Genomic DNA, 23,833 nt, shown 5'->3' on the forward strand with positions numbered 1-23,833 from the left:
TAAAAAGATTTCTGCACAGAACTAGTTTGATGAATATTAAGTTAAATTTACTCACAATTTAAGTATTTTATTTTATTTAAGAAAGTTTAAAATTAATTTTAAACTATTTTTCTAATTATAATTTGGGAAATATTTGATATAAACATTAAAAGGAAGTTAGAATTAAGAAAAAGTTTATATCAATAAATATGTTATGATATTTGGATTAAGTTACCTGAAAATCCATGATTGTTAATTATTATTTACAAAAGCATTTTTATATAGTTTAAAAAGGAATAGAAAAAAGGATTAGCAGATTTAAAATTCTATTGGTTGATCCATTTCTATTTTCCAATCATTTTAAATTACAACAATCATATGCAATTTTACAAGATAAGATGATTTAATTCCAGTTCCAGCGAGTCTAAACTAAACAACAAATAGCATATCAAAAAACCAGTTTTTCTTATCAGATCAATGACACTAATTTACTAATATCAAATGCAACAAATGAACTTTAAACATCAAGTAAATAAAAAAATATAAAAATTACTTAAGAAGTTTATAGCATAAATATTACATTATAATAACAATATTACACTATACAAGTCAATGAAAATTTAAGTACCTGATAAGAACAAATTTCTGAAATTAATTTTGACACGCTGATTACATACACGCATGGAGATCTACAATTTAATGTGTATACCATAAATGATTAGTATAGAGATTTAGTTCTATTTTTGTTTCAAGGTTCTAATTCCTTAAATAAACTTCACTGCTTCAACTGTGTAGACTACTCATTAGACATTCTATTAAAAGGGAAACACACCTGGAATTTACTATTTATAAAACATTACTTAATAGTGATCAATAAAAAGATACTACTACAAAAAATATACAATCAAAAACTTTTAAAGCTAAATCATCATCATTTGTCTTACTTGTTAGTGGAACAATTTCAATTTTTTAAAATAGTTTAAGTAGTAATATTGCACTTAAACTATAATAAACACAAGCTGATTTCTAAATTAATGCACTTGTTATTTTTTAAATTTTTATTTTACGTGTTAAATTCAAAGTGATGTGTTGGCATACACACTTGCCAACATAAAGGAATGTAATTTTAATTCTTTCCAACTGAATGAGCATGATCAGAATATTTAAAAGTAAATATCAAAAGACTAACACATTTAAAGAATCAACAGCAACAATAAAATTCCAAATTACTTTGTAATGAATATCTCCTCCTCTAATAGAAATCTCTGATTATATCAATTCATATTTAAATTATAATACAGAAACAAATATAAGCTGAAAAATAAAACTTTGAATCATTGCTAACAACTGCTGTATTGTTATAGATTTTCATAAAAATTTATTGAGAGAACACTGATAAAAATGATATTCTCTCTTCAATAATAACAGCCTAGATATTAATGAAAAACTACTACAAACTATTTGTAATTATTATATATATATCTAAATGTTTAATACATAAAATATATTAAATAAAATACACCATAAATGTCAAAAATATTTACTTGCAAATAAAAATGTCTTGCTGGAGTTTTAAACATAATGGCAAGTGAACGGTTATCATCAGATATAGGAAATACTTTTATGTAATAAACACAATTTAATTAATTTACAGTGTGATTCATAATGTATAACAGGACAAGGGGAGCCAATTCTATGGTATATTTGAAAGAAAAAAATCCCACATGAACATGGTGAACATAGGTCTTATTGTCAGTATTTAGAGCTGTAGCTTTGCAAATGAAAAAATTATATAGTAGATGTTTTGGAAAGAAAAGAATGCTTGTATACTCAGAATGTACAATATCTATAGAGTACTGTACATTTAAATGTAATAAGATAAATTGCCAATAAATGAGACATGCTTTTTCAAACTGTTGTAATTAATAATTAGATACCATGTGTCTATTCTGAACAATAAAGTGCTATGTTGTTTTTGCACTTAAATCCCATACAAATATTGAATGTATGACCCATAAAAAGGACAACAACAAAGGAAAGCAGAAAAATTTCACATTCCACACAAAAATTCATGTGGAATTTTTCTCCAAATAAACCATAGAATCAGCTGCCTAAGTCATGTTGATACATTCTGGATCACCCTGTATCATCCTAACGTAAGAGCCACATTATTCTAAATCTTCAATATAATCAAATCACATTCCTTATTTGCATTCCTAGTAAAATTTACATAATTAAATAATAAGTAACAAACTTATAACTTTTTATTAGGAATTTGTCATATAATAAATGACGACGGTTCCACAGAATATTTTACTAATAGCATTACTAGCAATAAGATGTCATATATGTTATTTTACAAAAACAGTTTGCTTGTTTCTAGCTAAAAAACAAGATAATACAACTATATACTGTAATCTTATTTTCAGACTGAAAGAAAAACATGCAACAGTCATTTTAAACATACAAGCTAATGGAAGCAATGATCTTAACAATATACCCAAGATTTAAATTTACAATAAATGCAGTATATATATAAAGCCAAAAATTTAAAGCTTACATTATAATAAACTAAGATAAAATTGTGAAATTTTTACTGAACAACAAAAGAAAAAATAAAAGTGTTTATTTAATAGTCTCGCATACAGTAATTGCTAATTGGTTTCATATGTCTTACGAAATTCTAGGTGTGTTTAAATAACAACGTTAACAGCTTCTTGTTGTTATTTTAAATTCTGGCTTGCACACACTGAGCAACAGTTAAATGACTCTTACAGTTTAACTACAGGAATCATTCAACTTCTGTGTCAAACATTAATTGTTTTTATTACCTGTTGAACAATTTCTAAAAGCCATTCAGTTAAAATGCAAAATTTTATTTAATTATTCTATGTATATTTTGAAAATGTCAATTTTTAAAAATTTATTTCAAATACATAAAAACTTACATAGCATTATACATGTAAACTTATATACAGATCAAAACATCAAGACCTTTGAGATTTTCAAGGCAGTAAGAAAGGCAAAACAATTCATTTTAAAGAAGTAATGACTTTTAATAATAAATTAACAACAATTAATGACACATTCTACAGCTTGGTGTGCATAGGTTGAACTGATGTTGAACTGAGGGTATTGTGCATGTCTATTTTTTATTTTTTGAATTTTGGATCTATTTGATTCAATTTAGAAAACACATTCTGCCAATTTATGTTCAAGAATACCTGATGATCATCACTGTACATAATGTTTGTAACAAAATATTTTCATTTTTTATTTTTTTTTTTTTGTATTTTTGTATTATTTGTTGTATATATATGACCAATTTGAGTTGTAGTTAATATGTTAATAAAAAGTACTTATTAATTATTCAAATACTTTTAAATTTTTGAGTTAGCTCACCCTTTGATTACTTCTGAATAATTTCTTCAAAAAATCTTACTCTATAAAATCTAATGCTAAACACACCATCTGACCTAAAATTAAACAGGCACAGCCACAAGTAGAATTAAAATGTGCATGTTTATTTTCACACCTGTGGTTTTAACATGTACTGAACATGTACTTTTACATATTTTAAATCATACACAACTTTGAATAACTGCTATTCAAGGTTGTGTGTGATTGAGTATATACTGTAGCTGTTATATTTTTGAATTACATATTTTAAATCAAGAAAGATTCAAAAAAGTTGTTAGAATTCTTACCTATCTGCAGTGGTGGAATCTGATGATGGGCAATAGTATTCCAAAAATGTTTAATTTCAAAATAAAAAATGATCTGTATGTATGTGTGTATATATACATACACATTTTCCCCCACAGTTAAATCAAAATTTCTTATTTCAAAATTTACTAATTATTAAAGTTTTGATACATAGCATATCTACCTGGATTTCTAAATAGAGGAAAATTTAGAAATGCAGAAAATGTTTATTCATATAAAGATTAAGTTTATTTACACAATAATTAAATACAGAAAAAAGTAATAATCATAAAAATTTTCTCAATATCGATTAATATTTATAAAATTTCCTGTTGGTGTGTAAATCTGAAATTAAACAAAACTTGAAAAATTATGAAACCAAAAGATAAATATGATATTCAATAACCTTAAATTAATAAAGAACTATTTATTAAAATAATATTAAGTAGTAACTAACAAGAGCATATCAGATTTATAAAGAGACAACCAGTTGGTTGATTTAATAATAATAATTACAGCAACAATGGTTTCTATATTAACTAGGATCAATACTATCCTTCGATATATGTGGCAAGTGTTACAGATATATATTTTTCTTTCTTGTTTGGTCCTACATGTGAGAATTGGGATTTAATTAATTAATTAGTGTGGGAAATACATTTAGTTTTTCAAAGCTGTTCACAAAAAGGAAAGATACAGTATCACTTTTTTGCTAGAAAAGGAAATCAACTTTCCTTCCCATGAGACCTTATCTACAATTTTGACCATCATCTGTATATTTACCCCCTTTGCATGTCACCGTACATCCTGTTAGAACTGTGAATTCTTTTACACTATTAGTCAGAAAGGACGATAAAAAGTGTGATTTTTCTGCCATTCAGGGCAGTCAATAGAAATCCGACATTTGCCACACAGATGACAGGCAGTTTATCAGAAGTCGAACATGCCATAGAAGATGCATTTCATCATATTCCAAACGGGCCATAACCTCATAGAAGAGTCTAAAGATTTAACTTTGTGCGCTGCCAAATAAGAAGATAGTTCCCGCTAATTCATCGTCCTCCTCTACGAGTTCAGCGCTACAGAAGAAGACTACCAATCAATCAACATTTGAGGTAATACATTTGATATCTATAAACTCTCTCTTTCTCGAATTATCAATATATTCTCGGATTGGAGGTGTAAGTAGAGTTAAACTCGATCATGTTAACTTGTATTTGTAGTATTATATTGTATCTCATTGTTGATATCTTTTATATTAGTAAACCTTTTATTTGTCAGTTAACTGTTGACTCCCATTTGCTAGAACAAGCTCTCCTATGTAAACAGATATCATAAATGCATGATAGGGCACGAACCTCATCCCTATCTGGTGTCAGTCCTGACGGTCGAACGAGTTGAAAGATTCAAACAACATAGCTATATCAAAAGCTATCCTAAGACCACATGAGTGGGCCTCAACATCACGACGACAAGATGATTTAGCCCTCAGCGTGATCTCACATATATTAAATATGCTGAATAATTATATTATCCAAATTTCATTACAAAAATCAAAATTTTACATCTTTTTGTCTTTAATAACTCTCATATATTATTATTTTAACAGCACAGATTTAAACTACATCTAAAAATACATAAAAACACATTTAGTTTTATAAATAAAACTGTAAATAATAGAATTACAACAATTTGTCTCAACAAAATGTCATTCCATAAAATTTAAATGTTTATATTAAACAACACTTCTTTATGTAACAGTTCTAATTTATTAAAGATTCATATATAATAATACAAAGGTTATCACTATCATATTGAACAGAAAATAAAAAGTTGCCAACTTTCCTACTAATCACAGACATGAACTTGATTTCCCAATTTCAACACAAAATCTAGAGAAACAATTATTTGATGATGAAATCATTTTTATGTTTCTCAATTCAAATGTAAGCATTGATTAAGATGATAATACAAAAATTACATTTGGTTTAATTTCAATAAATTATAATAATGGATACTTCTTTTCCAATCTAAGATTTCAATTTTAATCAACTAAAACTATAATAAAATACAACAGAAATTCTTAATCATCATCATTTGATACTAATCTCAAATATCTTTAATGTCCAACCTCATAGCTTTGCTATGTCTTCCATAACTATGTTGCATTTTACAGTATGTTCTCATAAATAATATCAGTTTTATATTTAAAGATTAAATAACTTCAAGTAATAAAAAATTTAATCATCAATGGAAAGACAAAAAAAATATTTTTTAATTAATAGTTTCAAATAAAATTTAAATTAAAACAAGTTTTAAAAATATTCAAGTGTGCTTAAATAAATTAATTGCTCAGATGGTGTAGCATTCTAAGACAATTGAGAAAAAAATTGACACACCACAGTACTTAAAGTTTTTATTTTGAAATTCTGGGGTTATTCTGGGGTAATATATTTAATGTCCTTTCAACCATACCCCTTTTGTTTTTTTGTAAGTCCACCTATAGGCAAACATTTTGTGTTAATGAGTGAGTGAGTGTTGTTATATTGAATACTCTAAATACACACATCTTGATATTTAACTCCTATAGTTAGCAGCATTTAAAAACAAACAAAAATATATTTTAAAATCAATAATTTTATTATTAATAAAACAGCTATAAACCCTAAAAATCAATATAGTAATATTTGACTTCAAATTTGAAATCTTTGCACACATTTGTTTTTATGATAAAATATTTTTGTACAGCATTATCTTTCAAAAAACTAATGTCAACACAAAGTTTGTAGAAACTATGTATTTTTATGACTCAGATATTACTTTTATTTAGCTTAGCATTTTACTTGTATTAACAATAGACAATAATCAAATATATTTTAGTCACTGATAAGAAAATGATAACTTTCACTACATTATCTATTTTGATAAATAAGTCGAAGGTATGTACTCTTTATCTCAGTAAACTAATGTTTCCATTGGTTAAGCCATGTGACACCTTGAAAATTGGAGAAATCAGATTCAGTTCAACATGTGAACACCCACAAGTTCATAATACATAACAGATGAAGCAGAGATGTTCTTTGAACTTTGAATTTTATAATTTATCTTTTTGTTTCAAATCAGGAAATGTGCTGTTTGTATCACATTATATTCTCAAAACATATTTAAATAAGATAAATATATATTATATAAGGAAAAGGTTTATTTTTTAAAAAACTCTCTTTCTGTAAAAAAATAAGTTGTTGGAAAGCCAAAATCAAGTATAAGTCGGATTTGGCAAATATAGTTTTATGTTCTCATATGTAACATCCTAAACAATGACTTCTACTAAAACTTCTAAGTCTTTCACACAAAGAATAAAGTGTAATAATACAAATTAAATAAGAGATATTTAATTCATAATTTGAATAACATTCCTTATCATCTATAATATTTAATAAATTAACAAAATATATAGTTTAGACATCCAAACTAATTGAAGTTTTAGATTAATATATTTTATCTAAATTTATATAGATTTAGGCAATTTTTATCTAAAATCTCATTTAAAAATATTCACATTATAGTTTAACAAAGTACTAAAAACATAACAATAGCTATAAAACTTAACAAAATTGTTTTTATTCAATGACAAAAACATTTTCCATCATGAAATTACTCAAAAAACATCATTTTTAAATTTAAAATTACTACTAAAACAAGTTTTCCTTCACAGATCTGACTGTCTAATAATGATTTAGATCAGTGGTTCCAAATCTTTGAAAGATCACAGACTCTTTAATAAAAAATATATTTTGGCAGACTCCTATTTTCAGGTGTTAACTTTTAGCCATTAATTAAATAAACTACAATAATAAAAAGCATCTAAAGCATCTTATGTTATTTTTTGGTGGTGGTTTTTGATTACATTAATTTGAAAAGTTTTGTTAAAACAACAGAATTAATACATTATAAAATTTAATAAATAGTAGTAACTATTTTATTTTTAAAAAAAATTTTAAATATAAATTTATCACATTTAATATAGCTTTAATTAATATTTTTATATATTTGCTAAGTAATAAGATAAAAGATTTTAGAAAATGGACATGCAGATCCCCAGGACCATTAGTGGTTCCGAAACTATGATCCATGGACCATAGTTTTGGAATCCCCAATTTAGACTATTCTACATTATTACATTAAATCCTGTTGTTTTATATTTATTGATATTTAAAAAATCTTTGAAGAAAAACAGATTAAAATATAATAAAACAGAATCTGCAAGACAAACTTAACTATTATAGTTGTTATCTAAAAGATTGCCTGATGAATCATCTATGCTTAACTGATATCACTGCTTCAACAGATTTAAGCTCATCCAAATATAGTAAAAAAATTTTAATCACGGTACTGAAATAGTCATATATAAGAGCCAAGAACTTTTTAATAAGAACACTTTCAAATTTTCTAATCTAAAACTAGCTGTTTTCAAATGTAATCACTTTAATTAAACAAATTATCTCTAACTTGTACAGAAAAAAAAAAAAGCAGAATTTTGAAACCAACAATCAATAATCTATTTGTTATAAAAATAAAACAATGTTTTCTAGAGTTTCACCATTTCAATGATATAAATATAAGAGCAGCTAAGGAAAGAACACACATTTAATATAAACTGTTAATTATGCAGATATTTCTGAACAGAAAAAAAGTTTTTAAACAGAGATGTTGCTACCAAATCTCAAAAGAATCCTTATAATATAAATAAAACTGTACGATAATTAATGATGAAACAATAAAATAAAATGGTAAAAAAATTGTGATATTAATTTCAGTGGATAACAAAAAGTTAAGATATCTTCTAACTTCTTCAAAGTTAAAATAAAAAGGAATTACATTATTTCAGCTTTCCTCTTGTTTAACCTGACAATTTAATAGTACTGTTTGTTTGAATTTTGTTATCAAACAGGAATTATGAAACAACATTAAAGCTGTTATATATTTTTATATATTTATACAAATAATATAATTACAATAAAAACTATTTAAAAATCAAATGATAACACTGGTTTATCACACTATAACTTGGCTAATTATATATAAATAATTTAGATTAAAGATAGGCAATTAAGTTGCCATCTTTTATTACATTTAATAATAAGAATTAATTCAAATACTAGATGGAAACTTAATCAACTTCTTTTAATTTAAACTACTTTATATATTTAATTAGCCAATCTACCATATAAATGCAGTTTTTCTCAAACTAATCATTTATTTATCACATTCAGTGTCTGCTGGAAATTGCAGTTTAGCAATCTTATGCACCAAATGTGATGTCACATGTCTAATGTCACTGCATGCTCATCTACATACTTAAGGCTGTAACACACTAGACAATTCCTCACCCAGGAGACGTGTCTCTGAACGACGACAAAAACCTGTTTACACTCAGCGATGCTCACACACACACACACACAAAGAAGACAAGATGCTGGAGCAATACAATTCACAATTCTACCTGGTAATCTTAAAATTTTGCTAACAGTACAAAAGCATGTATCTGAGTACTTCGTCGTGATATTCTTTAATAGTGTGGTTATACCATAAATTGGTTTTTACAATTGAATTAATAAAAGTAAACATTGTATCCTATCAACCATTGACGAGTGACTGTCCTCCATTTTTATTTTTGTGTTGTAAACAAGAGCTGTACTCATGTGATAAATCTATGTGAGCTCATTGGTTACAGCAAGCAATGAGACACTTTTTTGTCTCCCAAAAGTTAAAGCAATTTGACTCCCCAATGACTGCTCTCTCACTGCACAAAAAACAACAGGTTTTTCTGTCACCTCATGACATGTCTCCCACAAAAATCACATAGTGTGTCACAGCCTTAATTTGCTAACATTTGCTTTATAATTCTCTCTTACCAACAATTTTCCCTTATAATAATTGACAAACTATTATTAAGATGACTAAGTTACCCTATGATATAATAATTTAATGATTATTTTTAACTTATCAAACCATAGATGCCATTTTCAACTGGGACCTGCTGATGTAAGAAACGTTAAGCATTGGAAAACATCTCAGTTTTTAAACAGAGATTAATTTTGAATGGAAGATGCAGATTTTCAGTCCTTTTACCAAAAACTCTAAATAAGGAAAAAACCTTAATATATAATGGCCCCAGAAAATAAAACAAAAATTTGGGCTTAATTCCTGTTATGTAAAATATAAATACTGAACTTTAATTTTCAAACAATTATAATGAATATTAACAAAAGATGCAATTTGAAGATATCAGCAGTATTTTTAAATCACTCATTTCAAAAATATACACAATTTCAAATATACTTGATAAAAAAATTGCACACATTCAACATTAATATATTTTAATATTAACTTACATAAATTTGTTACTTAATTACAATAATTATTATGAACAGTAACTTCTCACCAATAATTATTATGACTGTGCTGATACTTAATTAAAAATTTTCTTCCTGTAATTGTTTACAACATACTATTTTTATTTTATTACAGTATCGAATGTATGCAGCTATTTGTATTTTTTTAATGAGTTTCTTTATATTCCTTTTTTATACGTTGCATTCTTTATTAAAACTTTTTTATTAACACTGTTGTTTATTTTATATTTGATAACGATCTGAGATAGATTAAAATCTGACAACAGCTCAATTAAATTACACTGTTATGTAAAAATATTTTATAGAATTCATATTAAATAGAAAGTATTAAAAATATCTATCTAAACAGAATATTAATTCCCAATAACCAGATAAGTAAGTATTATTTAACTAGGCAAGTGAAATAGAGAAAGAAATTTTTCCCCAAATCTTTCAAAATTAAATCTGTTATTGCTTATGTCCATTTTATCTACTGACTGATTGGTGCTTTTTCAATAGAATAAAATTTATAAAATAGTGTTCTAACTAGATATGTAAAAATTGCAAATTTTTCCTCTTTAAAAAAAGACACACTCATTTTTTTCCTTTACACATTTTATTACCAGATATTGGAAGGTCATCATCATCTGATATTTGCTATTTAAATCTCTCTCAAAACAATTTTAAATAAAATTCTTGCAGAATATAATTTCTATAATAAATATTTTATACTGGCCTTTGAAAGTTTTATATTACACCATGATATCAGTAACAAAACTGCTTCACTTTAGATGAGTGAAGTATTATTCTAGTAATATTTTGGTAAAACAGAATAAGTTTTTTTTATCTAGATTAAAAAATAAAAATATGCTTTAGTTTTTTGTTAATCCTGTTCAGTTTTTGTTTTATGTTGTTATTCTGCTTCCTTATATATGACAAAACAAAACTGCCACTCAGATAAACAATTTATCAAATTTCCTTATCAAACTTTAATGAACTTCAGAAGAATAAATTTTATGGAATTACAAATTTCCAATATCTTTCACTAGTTAACTTTGCACTAGTAACTTTCTCATTAGTATAGAATCCACATGCAATGGTAATAACCAATAACTGTAGAATACTTACTAGAATAACTACTTTTATGGATTTTACCTCACTAAATGCAAGTATATTCTTCTATGGCTATTATAAAAAGAATCATATAACTTCAAATACTTGTATGCAAGAATATTTTTCTTTTTTCAATCAAAATGTTTGTCTTTTTCTAAATTCTTATTACCACTCTTCTCTTGTATCTAAACTACATTTAGACACAAGAGTAAAGAGTAGTTATATTACATAGTAGTCAAAAGAGTCAATAGCTAGACTACATTTTTCTGTACTAATTTATTATAAAAAAGGAAAAATGTTCAAAGCATTCCAATTTTAGAACAGTTGACCTGATGAAGATTTAGACAAAGGATTGAAAATGTTAGTCATTCTAAAGGTGATAACTTACTGGAGATTTACTTAAGAAGATTCTCTAAGAAATTTTTGAACTGGGAAAAATGTCATAGAAAAACAAAGATAAATTAATTATGAAATAAAGAGCATCTGAAAATTTAAGAAATTTATTTATTAGCAGCTTTGATAAACAACTGAAGCAGCTGATTAATCATCGTATCATCAAATGAAAAAGCTTTCAATAATGGCTTTTATCTAGTTGTAAAAATATTACAACTAAATAAATTTTAACAACAATACTATTTTAAAAATGCTATGAATAAACAAGAGAAAAGTACTGTACATAATTTTATCAAATTATATATTTCTGGTGTATTTCAAGTAAAAGTAAACTGTTTTATCATCTTTTTAAATCATTTTATCCTAATAGATATTTTAAGCTCTTGGATAATTAAATACTTTTATGTAAAATTTTAAAAATTATAATTTTTTATTAATAAATTTGGACTTGGCTATTATTTATAAGTACTATATATAAACTAAATAAAGTTATGAAAATAAAATTAGATTTGCAATATTTGAAAAATGTTTCCCAAAATAGTCTATGATTTAAAACAAATGAAGATACTTTATATAATGCTACATGAAATAAAAAATTTATAATATTTATACATTCATGTTAAAAGTGCTTTTTTACATGAAGATTAAATTCAACCATATTATCAATGGTATGGTAAAATTCATTATTAATTAAAAAAGAGCATATGATCTAAAAGAAAAATTTAAAGTCAATTCAATGATTTTTATGCTGTTACATTTTTATCAGCAAGAAACTGCTGTCATATAAAATATGGCCACTATTTTAAACTGCATATTTTTCTCTGCAATTACTATTTGAGTGTGGTAATTATTCTATAATCTTTTATACTGTGAATTATCTAATGAAACAAAACAATATTTAATCCTTATTCTTAAAATAAAATATAAGTTGAAAAATAAGCTGCTTGCTAAAGGAAACCAAAAAATACTTTATTTTTATACACTTTCAGTCCTACTCGAATTATTTCTGGTTTCCTAAAGCAAGCAGTTTTGTTTCTCAATTTATTACTAAACTAGTGCCAAGTTTTATATAATTTCATAAAAAATGAAATATGAATTTTGACTAAAAAATCCCAAAATGATGCAGTCTGTTAGTAACCTAAATATTTTTAATATAATTGTAAATATAAACAAATAATGTGTAAATTATATGCCAAAAAATAATATTTTACTCTTCATAAACTATTACTGAGTTATTTATGAATTTCGGAAAATGATCTAGTGCCAGTTCAGTGTTTTACATTGTTATACTCTGATGCATTGTTGCAACAAACACATTTTTATAATTTTAATGTTAATGAGAAAATAGTCATTTTTATAATTTTAATGTTAATGAGAAAATAGTCATTTTTAGTAACGATGTTTCCAAGTCATAAGTAATTTTATATCATTATCATGTGTACTGAGATTTTACATGAGTTTGTATTTTATTCAGTTTTTGTATTTGATAGACAGATTACAATAACTTATCACTAGAGAAATGTTCTTTGATTAACAGAGTTTGGTTGAATTGTTTTTTACTCTAAGTTATCAAATAGCCAAAACAACTAATTATTATTAATAACAGGGCAAAATTCAAAACAAAAAACACTTATAAACAATTAAAGTTTCTTTATTATTGTGATAAAACAGACAATTTACATTTCATTTTTGGATTCAAACAAAAATTTGTCTTAAAACAGTTTTATTGCAAAACAAGAAAGTTGACCCCCCCCTTTAATGTTTATTAGCATTTTCTGTTTTTGGATTTATCTGCAGTGTCATTTCTTACAAAGGATAACATTGATAACTCAACGTAATATATATCTTGCAAAATAAGATATTATAACACGCAATGCTCATCTTCATAATAAAAATGTTATCCTACTAAATATATCCCATTTTAATGTGTTTTATTCTTCTGAGTAGTACAACTATCCCATTCAATATTTTCCTTATAATTTAATAAAAACTATTTGTTATTTTCATAGAATTTTCTTTTTCTTAACTTTTTCAGTAATTTTTAAACCATAAATCATATAGTAAACCAAGCTACAACGTATCTAATTAAATATATAGATATTATGGGATACTTTGGACTGCAGTTAATTAAGTCACCATCTAGTATTAAATTTAATAATTAGAATTAAAGTATTTAATTATCTATCTATATTTCATTAGTCAGGTTATAGCTCAATAATCAATTCGACATTATCATTTGATTATTATAATGAGTTAAACTATATACGAAATTTTAATCAAACAGATTTATTAAAAACTATTTTTTTAAAAATTAAATAATTATCTGGTATTTTTATCAAGTGAAGAAACATACCTAAATTGAGCATGAGCTGAAGTTCTTCTGTTATTGGAAAAACAGCATTCAAAAAGATACAGCATATTCTATAGATAAAAATTTTTTGATGTTAACTGTATTTTAGATTGATTTATAAGGAAAAAATATTACAAATGAAAGCATGTTAAATTAGAAGTATGAAAATGTACTATAATAGAATGAAAAATGCAGAAAGGGAGTTATAAGCATTTATTTAAAGGTGCAAAAAACAATTCACATTTAACAACAAAGATACAACATATAATGCACATATTAAAAATAAAAGTTAAAAATGTTTTAATCATTTATTAAAATTTCAAATACAACTTTAGCATACAAGAGCAATACAGTTTAGTTTATTAATAAATATTACAAAAATGAAACTAATATTTTTTGTTTATATTATACTAAATAATAAATAGATTATCCATTACATCATCACTTGCCGTAAATAATCGGGCTATAAAGATTAAAGATTATACATAAATTTGGCAATTGAGGTAGACGTTAGACGCCGTCTCTTATTAAAATTAATAATTATAATAATTTAAATAAATTTAGATTAAACTGGAAGAAAAGAATCGGCCCGAAGCAGGACTCGAACCCACAACTCCTGCTTACCGTGCAATCGTGTTGCCAGTTACGCTACCCGGACCTTTGGTCCGATCTCCTCTTCCAGTATATATAAGCCAAAGACATAACCATCGACAGCTATTACGGCACCAACTGGGGACAACTCTGTGCCCACGGCCAGCAACATCAACTCAAGGCACTCAGTCGGCCATCGCAATCCCGGCAAGGTATATATACAAATAAACACTCATCAAACCCGATAATACTAATTCATTACATCAACTGCTGTAAATAATCGGGCTATAAATTGGCAACGCGACCGCACGGTAAGCGGAAGTTGCGGGTTAGAGTCCCGCTTCAAGCAGATTCTTTTCTTCCAGTTTAATCTAAATTTATCTAAATTATTATAATTCTTAATTTTAATAAGAGACGGCGCCTAACGCCTACCTCAAGTGCCAAATTTATTTATAATCTTTAATCATTTATAGCCCGATTATTTACGGCAGTTGATGATGTAATGGATTAGTATTATCGGGTTTGATGAGTGTTTATTTGTAAATAGATTATGTTATTAATCTGCTTATTCACAAGCTAGGACTAGTGAAAGCTATGTGGCTGAGCAATTAAGGTGGCAGCCTAACAATATGGGGACCTGAGATCAAATCTGGACTGCAAGAAACCTCAGGAATTAGGAATTTTTCAGAGAGTAGTCTGTCTCGATATGTAAGGACCATCCCTCACCACCCAGCCAAATCCATAATGAGTATTTTTCTTGTGTAAAATATAGGATACCAATTTATCCAGGTGTTTTAACAAAATTTCAGACTGAACTGAAATTTATCACTTGGTGAAAAAATAACAATATAACAACAAATTTAACAGACACTGATACATGCAAAAACACTTTCCTTACTTACTCCAACAACATTTATTTTGAATTTAAAATGTTTTCAGTTGCATACAGTGGCCTTCTTCAAACAGGCTTTTTACTTGAAGGCCTCTATATTAGAGTGACCAGATTTTTTTGGCAAATCAGGAGACATATGTTAATCATCACTTTTTAGGTTACACAGTAGCAGCGTAATGTATAAGTACTGTCAAATTGGGTACTGTACAGTACATATGCATGACAGATCTGAACATTTTAATTGAGCTCATCTGCTTCAATCAAATAGCTCTCTGCCAATAAGGTTTATAGCTAATTACTTTTGGTGCATTTTAGTTATATTTTTTGTTGGGCTGCAATTTGAAAAAATTGTTAATCTATAAATTCCCACCATCATCAGCTCTTTCTCCATCCATCCTTAATCTCAAAAACAGAGTTAGATAGATGAAAGTTGAGATTGGAGATGAAAAGCTTAGTGGCAGGAGGCCTCGTTTAACTATATATGAACTTTCAGTTTTCCCCAGAAGTCATGTTATTTCAATTCAAAACTTTTCTCCTGAAAGGAGTTAAATAGATAACTGGAACAACGCTACTGGTAATGAAAAATATGATGTAGAGGGCAAGACACTACTAAAAGAATTGAAAACACTGACGATATTTCTCATTCTTGTTTTAAAATTTAGCTCAGTTTTGGCATTTCCTCAAAAAATTGGTTACTACATTAAAAAAAATTACATGGAAACACTGAAGACATTGGACACGTGCTCTGGTAGCAACAATATTATAGTAACCACATGGAAATGAAAAAACAGGGACAAGACTCCATTTCAAGGACATTTCCTTGCTGGGACAGAGGTTTAAAAATGGGAACTGTCCCTGGAAATCGGGAACGGGATGGTCATCCTATCTATATGCAACCAAAAACATCTGTAATTCAAAATAAATGTTGCTGGAACAAGTAAGGAAGATGTTTTTTGCTTGTGTCAGTCTCTATTGCAAAGTTCCAGTATATTAACTAACTATATAAACTTAATATTTAAAAGTTTGTCCAATCAAATATGTTTTCTTTTTTTTCATTTAGTAATTAATCTGCTAATTTAGAGCAAAAAGTTATTTTGTCAATGTCTGCAATTTGATATAAACTCAAATGGATTATATTTAATGGAAAATGTTTCTTTGATTTATTATGGATTATTCAGTACAAAAACTGCTGAGTTTCTGTTTAGGAAGTCTTTTCACTTCTATTAGTCATCATTCTGTTTACAAGATTAAACTTTCTAATCATTGTCAGGTACAAAATTTACACACACACACACAATGTAATTAAGAAAAAAAAACTAATAAGAAAAAAAAAATCATTGTTAACCATTATTATAATATTAAGCATCACAACAATTTATAATCAATCAAAATAAATCAGTTGCAGCTGATTAGAGTAATCACTTTGAACAAATCTGATCACTTTTATATTTTCTTTGCAAGACTAAATGTTACACTTTACTTTCATTACTCGAAACTTGTAAACTTTTAATATATCACTATCATTTTTAATTTTGCATATAGCTTATATATTAAAGAATTATCAATTAAATTTATACATTTACTGGTAACTCTTCATTTTTAATTATTAATATATAAATTAAAATATCAAAGGAAAAAGTTTTGAGATACTATATGAAGTGAATCAATCGACCTTCAAAATTCTAGAACTTAATATAATGGAAATAATAATAATAATAAACTGTAATAGAAAGTGATATAAATTCTAAAAAAGCAGTTAAAAAATTTAACTGTAAACATAATTCTCTGTTGTCATCTCACACTTGCTATTGATAATGTTAATATAAAACTGTATTTAAATTAAAAATAAAAAACCATATCTCTGAATTAATAATAGTACACTCTATATACATTGTATATAGTTTGTTTATAACAAAAAAAATCTGTCTGAATTAATAATAGTACACTCTTCTATAGATACACTTGATATTTGAGCAGCTTTTAGAACTTTGCTATAATATTGGGGGGGGGGATAGGAAGACATTTATGTATAAACCTTGATATCTAATTCACAAAATAACACCTTTTACTTATAGCTGAGATAATTTTATTGAGAAAACTAACGTTTTCGGCTTACTCAATAAGCCATCTTCAGGTTTTAACTTTCGAAAAAAGGAACATTATCGTTCCATTAAAGGAATACAATTGTTTGAAAAAATTCAAATCATTAGTAACGGACAAAAAATAAAAACAAAAAGGAAGAACATGGTAATATAAATAAATAAATATACAATAAAATCGTTGTAGTGGGAATAAGAAATATAAAATGAAAAATAAAAAATGAAAATAAAAATGATTCCACTGGTGATACTTTTTTGAAAGGAATGGCAGATTATCGAGGAATGATGCCAAAATATTGATAATGCTCGTAGGCTTGTCTTAGCTTGTTTTGGCATCATTCCTCGATAATCTGCCATTCCTTTTAAAAAAGTATCACCAGTGGAATCATTTTTATTTTCATTTTTTATTTTTCATTTTATACTTCTTATTCCCACTACAACGATTTATTGTATATTTATTTATATTACCAGTTTTCTTTTTTTTTTTATTTTTGTATATTATTTATTTATATTACCATGTTCTTCCTTTTTTGTTTTTATTTATTTTTGTATATTTATTTATTTATATTACCATGTTCTTCCTTTTTTATTATTATGTATATTTATTTATTTATATTACCATGTTCTTCCTTTTTTTTATTTATTTTTGTATTTTTTATTTATATTACCATGTTCTTCTTTTTTGTTTTTATTTATTTTGTATATTTATTTATATTACCATGTTCTTCCTTTTTGTTTTTATTTTTTGTCCGTTACTAATGATTTGAATTTTTTCAAACAATTGTATTCCTTTAATGGAACGATAATGTTCCTTTTTTCGAAAGTTAAAACCTGAAGATGGCTTGTTGAGTAAGCCGAAAACGTTAGTTTTCTCAATAAAATTATCTCAGCTATAAGTAAAAGGTGTTATTTTGTGAATTAGACTAATTATTGGATGAGCTAGTATCTGCTTTAACCTTGATATCTTCTCTAAAAGAAAAAAATCTGGTAAATGATTTTTTGTTAATTTTTAATGGTTAGATGTTAATTCATCATAAAAAGACCAGCTCAAAAAATAAAACAAAGCATATTTTTTCTAATAAAAGTTTCTAGTTTTAAATATTTTTAAATTAGAATTTTCTCAAACTTTATAAATCTCATGGACATTTTATCAATAAAAATGAATTTCCATTTATAATTGAATAATTACCTTGTTTTGTTTTGCCAATTAATTTGTCCTTTCAGACTCTTAACATACAATCATAATGACTAATGGAAAGCCAACCATTAAATTTTCTTTTTTACATCATAATTATGAATGCATTGAGAAGAACAAGAATTTTTTTAAACATGCTGATATTGAAAATTAATATTTTGACTATCAATTTGACAATAAGAATATAAGTTGTCTAAAATTTTTTACTTCTCTATAACTCTGAAAATAAGTTTAGCTTCAAAAAGTATTTTTGTTTTGATTCCTTAACTCCTATATATAAGAAATACCAGTACTTGAAATTATTAAGTTTCTTGAGATCTCTATTCTATAGAAACATATATGTTAGAAGATTGTATATAATGTCGTGTGTGTGTGTGTATGACAAAACTAAAAAACTATATACTGTAAGCACAAAAAGAGGCAAATTATATATGCTCATTAGCATTCCACTTGTTTTCACAATTCATTAAAAAACATGTTCATCTTGGTTTGTTTTGATGCCACTTTTCTATCTACTGAATACCACTGCTTGGCATTAGTAATGTCATGTAGAGCATGTCATTTATGCTGAAACTTGTCAGGTCTGTTGACAACTTGGAAAGACTCAATGTCCTCTAAATTTCAGCACTACCCTTGGACCAGCAGCAGAATGATAAAAAGAGGAAACATCAGTGTGTGGTTTGATGACATTAAAGAAATATAAACACCAGCAGAAATCCAATGCATAGCAAATGAACACCCACACTGCCATAAATAATTGGTCTGTAATTTGGAAATAATATTTATAATCATTTATCGATATTATTTTATGATTATAATCGTAAAATAATATCATTTTATAATTCATAATTATTATTTCCAAATTATAGCCCAATTATTTATGGCAGTGTGGGTGTTCATTTGACATTAAAGAATAGTGTAATGAAGGATTATACAAGTCCATCCAAAGCACCTTTAACAGAAGATGACAGATAAAAGAAACATTGGATTACAATGGGCACTGGACTCATTCACAATGAGGAGTAATTTATTTAGAACAGTATTATCAAAATAATGGAATGTTTTTATTCTTCACATAACTTACTCAAAATAAATTAAGTGAGAATAAATGAGAATTAAGTGAGCAGTCCCTCAAACTCAACTTAATGTGGACTGAAGAGGCAGCAAGTTACCAAAAAATGACAAGTTTTATGGATTTAGGAGTGGGTTACTCATAATACATTACTATATATTAATCTATTAAAAAATATTTTAACACATTCAGAGTAAAAGAAAATCTACAATCTAATACACTGTAAGATAATTACTATACTACAAAAGATAAAATTTACCTGCAGACAATGTGTTATCACATGTGTATTACAAGATATTATGTATAAAACCATATACTTAATAACTATGTAAAAATAATGACTACTTCTATTTATAGTTAAATTTTAATTTTAAAAATATTCACTATTCAGTAGCTACTTTTGAGTTAGTGGCATTTTGCAGTATCACTTCAGGAAAAAAGTTATATTCTTTGTTGATATGTGGGATTGATGCTATTATCAAGTGTTGCGAGCAAATAACTTATTTTATCCTAGTGTTAAATTAGGTTTAAATTAGATTACACTTTTTTTGAACATGACAAGTTTTACAGAATGTAGTTATTAACAGTCAAGTTTCTGGACTCTACTTGTTTTCAATATTCTAGTATAAAATATATTCAGAATATGATATGTTCTCTTTACATAATTGGGGATGGCTAAACAATCTAAACATTATTTTTAAATGCTTACAACAATCAGGATAAACTATGTTACATGTATCAGTGTTCATAAAGATTATTTCAAATACAGTAGAGTGTTGTTTATCCAAATCAATTGGGGATTAGGGTTGTTTGGATAACTTATTTTTCAGATAACCGATTAAGTATGAAAAAATATATTAACCTATCCCATGTTGAAAATTTTCTCTGTTGCATGTCGCTTTGCGTTGAATTTTTGTCAATGTTAAGCCTAACATAAATTTTTTAAAATAATAATCGAGGCTATTGTATCATTAAAAATTATTTCTTTATTTTGTACAAACAAAATAAATATATTGAAAAATATAAAAGCAAAAAAATTATATTTTGGAAGTTAATCTAGTATCAAAAACATTTGATTCAGCACGACACAGTCCGACTGGAACGTTTTTGGTTAACCGACGTTTTGGATAAATGATGCTCTATTGTATTGCATTATGGTATTTTATGAAAATAAATGGTATGTGTATGCAGATATATGTACACACACATCATCCATTTTTTACAGATATTAACAACTAAATATTCTTGTTACTGCAAATGCTATTGAAATTCAAAATGTTTTTGATAGAGGTCATTAAATAGAAAAGTAAACATTTTTCACTTCTATATTTAAAACAACTTAATTCACTTGATCAACCTTTTATAATATCAAAAAGACTAAAAGAGAGGTGTAAACCTCAGACATTAATTTATGAATTGAATAATCATAAAAGGAAAAAAAATTCTATTCCAGTAAAACTTTATCTTAAAAATGTTTAGTCATATGTGTATATATTATTAAAGTTACTGATAATGTCAACAAACAAAATAGTAGTAAAATCTAGATAAGCCTTTGCTTTAGAAACTATAACTTATGAATGCATTGATTCATAATGTCGTTTTGATATAGCTGCTGGAGATTGTTTTAAGTGATTTACACTTTAAACATTTACTTAAAACAAAAAATAATGTTTACAAACTGCAGCATTAGTTGAGCTGTTTGCTTACTCAGAAATGACATAAAATTGTAGCTGATGTCATAATAATTATATCAAAAGATAAGCCACTGAAGGCTTATTTTCCCAGTTTTATTTCCCTAGCTTCCCTTTTTATTTAGACAATTTTACAAATATTTTTCTTTCATGGCAATTATCTTGAATTTTGCCTTCAGCATTCCAAACTTTGCTGCACTATCACCACAGAAGCTAACTTAACATGGAAATCACTAAACTGTCTTTTAACAAAGCCACTTTAAACAGCTTTACCAGACAACATACAAACTCCAGTGTACTGGGGTTCTCAAAGTATGATCCATGGACCAATAATTGGACATAGACCAAATACAGATCATGCACCAGGTGATTGGCAGACTAATCTAGTAATTTTTTTTTTCAAAATGAAATTTTATGCCATTTAGCCAGATAAAAAAGCATTTTCGCACATTGAATATCTCTTATATTAGGCAAAATATTATGGCATACATCTGAAGTCATAATTACAACATAAGAAGTGACTAGGACTTAAGTGGTCATATTAACAAAGTGCAAGCAAAATTTTTATACATTTGGTAATTAATATAGCCTAATATATTCCAGCAATTGATTAATGTTAATTAACAAATAAACACCAACGAACCCGATAATATAACAACACACTCAACAGCCTTACGGCTGTTGAGTGTGTTGTTATATTATCGAACTGTAAGTGAACTGGTTAAATTAACCCGTTCACTTACGGCTGTTGGGTGTGTGATGTTAATTAATCTTAAAGATCATATTAATTGATATTTATTTACAATATGTACATGGAATATTTTTTCTATTTTTTTTATAGAGACCTGGAGTGGGCTCTTATTGCCACTTCCAATCACTTCCAGTCAATCAATCACTTCCAGTAGTTGACAGCATAAGCAAAAATTTGCACATAATTAGTCCATTGGAGCAGGTTTAGATAAGCCATCTTCACAGGAAGCATCTTAAGACAATCCCATTCTCAATGACCTGCAAGAACAACAGATTGTCTCACTCACGGCAATGGGAAAAATTAGTGCACGACACCACTTTTGACAGTTGACCACACAGTGAGGCATTGTCAAGTCAGCATTTCAGGTGTGCATTTTCTACAAAAAGCCTATTATTGAGCTCGCTCATCCTTTCAGTCACCACACTCACAAGGCCGTCAATGAAGGAAAAACCTAGTCGTTGACCATCACAAACAATCATGCAACTTGCCAGTCAACCACCAAGTGAACAGCCCGTGATTAAATTATTTTTTGTCATAATGTTACCCTATATAAAACATTATCTATTGTGTGGGTGTCATAGTTTTCCACATTTTCATAAAATGCTGGAAACTATGACATACACACAAAATAAATGATGTCAAGGTTAAAATTTCAATACTTGTCAAGAGCTAAAATTCTCATAAAACATAAAAATCAGAGATTTTAACCTTCAGCAATTAGGTATGTACATTACTACTAACATTTGTGGATATCAATACAGAAATTTTCAATTAAAATGTTCAGAATTACTTAATTTAAGTAATTAAATCTGTAAAAAAAAGATTCGTCAGCTGATTCTACCTCCTTACGTTTAATCCTCCATACAAATCCAATTAACCATTAACATCAGCATTGAGAATAAAAATGACGATAGAAATGTGCATTTAAGCAATAAATATACTTAAGAATTTTTACAGGTTTATCCTTAACTAACTATAAATAATGAAGGAAATTTCAAAATTTTCGGAGGAAAGTAATGACGTCAGTCTTCACTCCAGTTTCACTTACAAGAAGAAATATCGAAAAACTTAACTTCCAGAATAAACGAGATGATTACATAACTAACGTACTAAGCTATAACGAACCACAAATAAATTCAGAAAGCCAATAACTTAAGAATATTCATAACAAACTTTCACTTACATAATTGTCAAGAAGGTTCCGACGCCATTACACTTGACGAAACGTCATCTGTACGTGACGTCATCGCACATATACCCTCTACTAGATTACATTTCCTGATAACATTTTTTTTTTTTTTTAAGAGATCAGTTTTTTTGACAAATTTGTATTTTGTAAAATTAAAAATAAATATTTCAGAAGATCTAATATTATATAATAAATTAAAGGGTTTTCCGTTAAAAAAAATAGTATGATGCTTAAAGGATATTTTAAAATCTAATAGAAATCTGTTATGAGGAAAAGTGGTAATAAAGCTTATTTATGTTTAAGCAAAATTTAATATTTTAATATTATAATAAATTACGATTTTTGCATTACTTTGGACGCGTTGCCTTGTAAAGCGGCTTTAATACAGCGAAATAAGCAAACCAATGACATAGTCTGT

The 23,833-nt window shown here is 26.7% G+C and overlaps 1 protein-coding gene across 3 annotated transcripts in view; it reads right to left on the reverse strand.

The window, feature by feature from the left end:
- Positions 1 to 23,486, reverse strand: part of LOC136983670 (ectonucleoside triphosphate diphosphohydrolase 5-like) — a 45,390-nt gene extending 21,904 nt beyond the window's left edge. For 2 of the 3 annotated variants that reach the window (XM_067280481.1, XM_067280479.1), the window contains exons 1-2: positions 23,410 to 23,486; positions 13,939 to 14,006 (exon numbers count right to left, since the gene is read on the reverse strand). The gene's annotated coding sequence lies outside the window, so the exon portion shown is untranslated. Of the gene's footprint in view, positions 1 to 13,938; positions 14,007 to 23,274; positions 23,366 to 23,409 lie in introns of those variants that run through there. The other variant, XM_067280480.1, reaches the window with a different exon arrangement.
- Between the last annotated feature and the right edge of the window lie 347 nt (positions 23,487 to 23,833).

The sequence above is a fragment of the Centruroides vittatus genome, unplaced genomic scaffold (assembly GCF_030686945.1).
Source record: "Centruroides vittatus isolate TY-2023 unplaced genomic scaffold, ASM3068694v2 contig_884, whole genome shotgun sequence".
Classification (NCBI taxonomy): Eukaryota; Metazoa; Arthropoda; class Arachnida; order Scorpiones; family Buthidae; genus Centruroides; species Centruroides vittatus.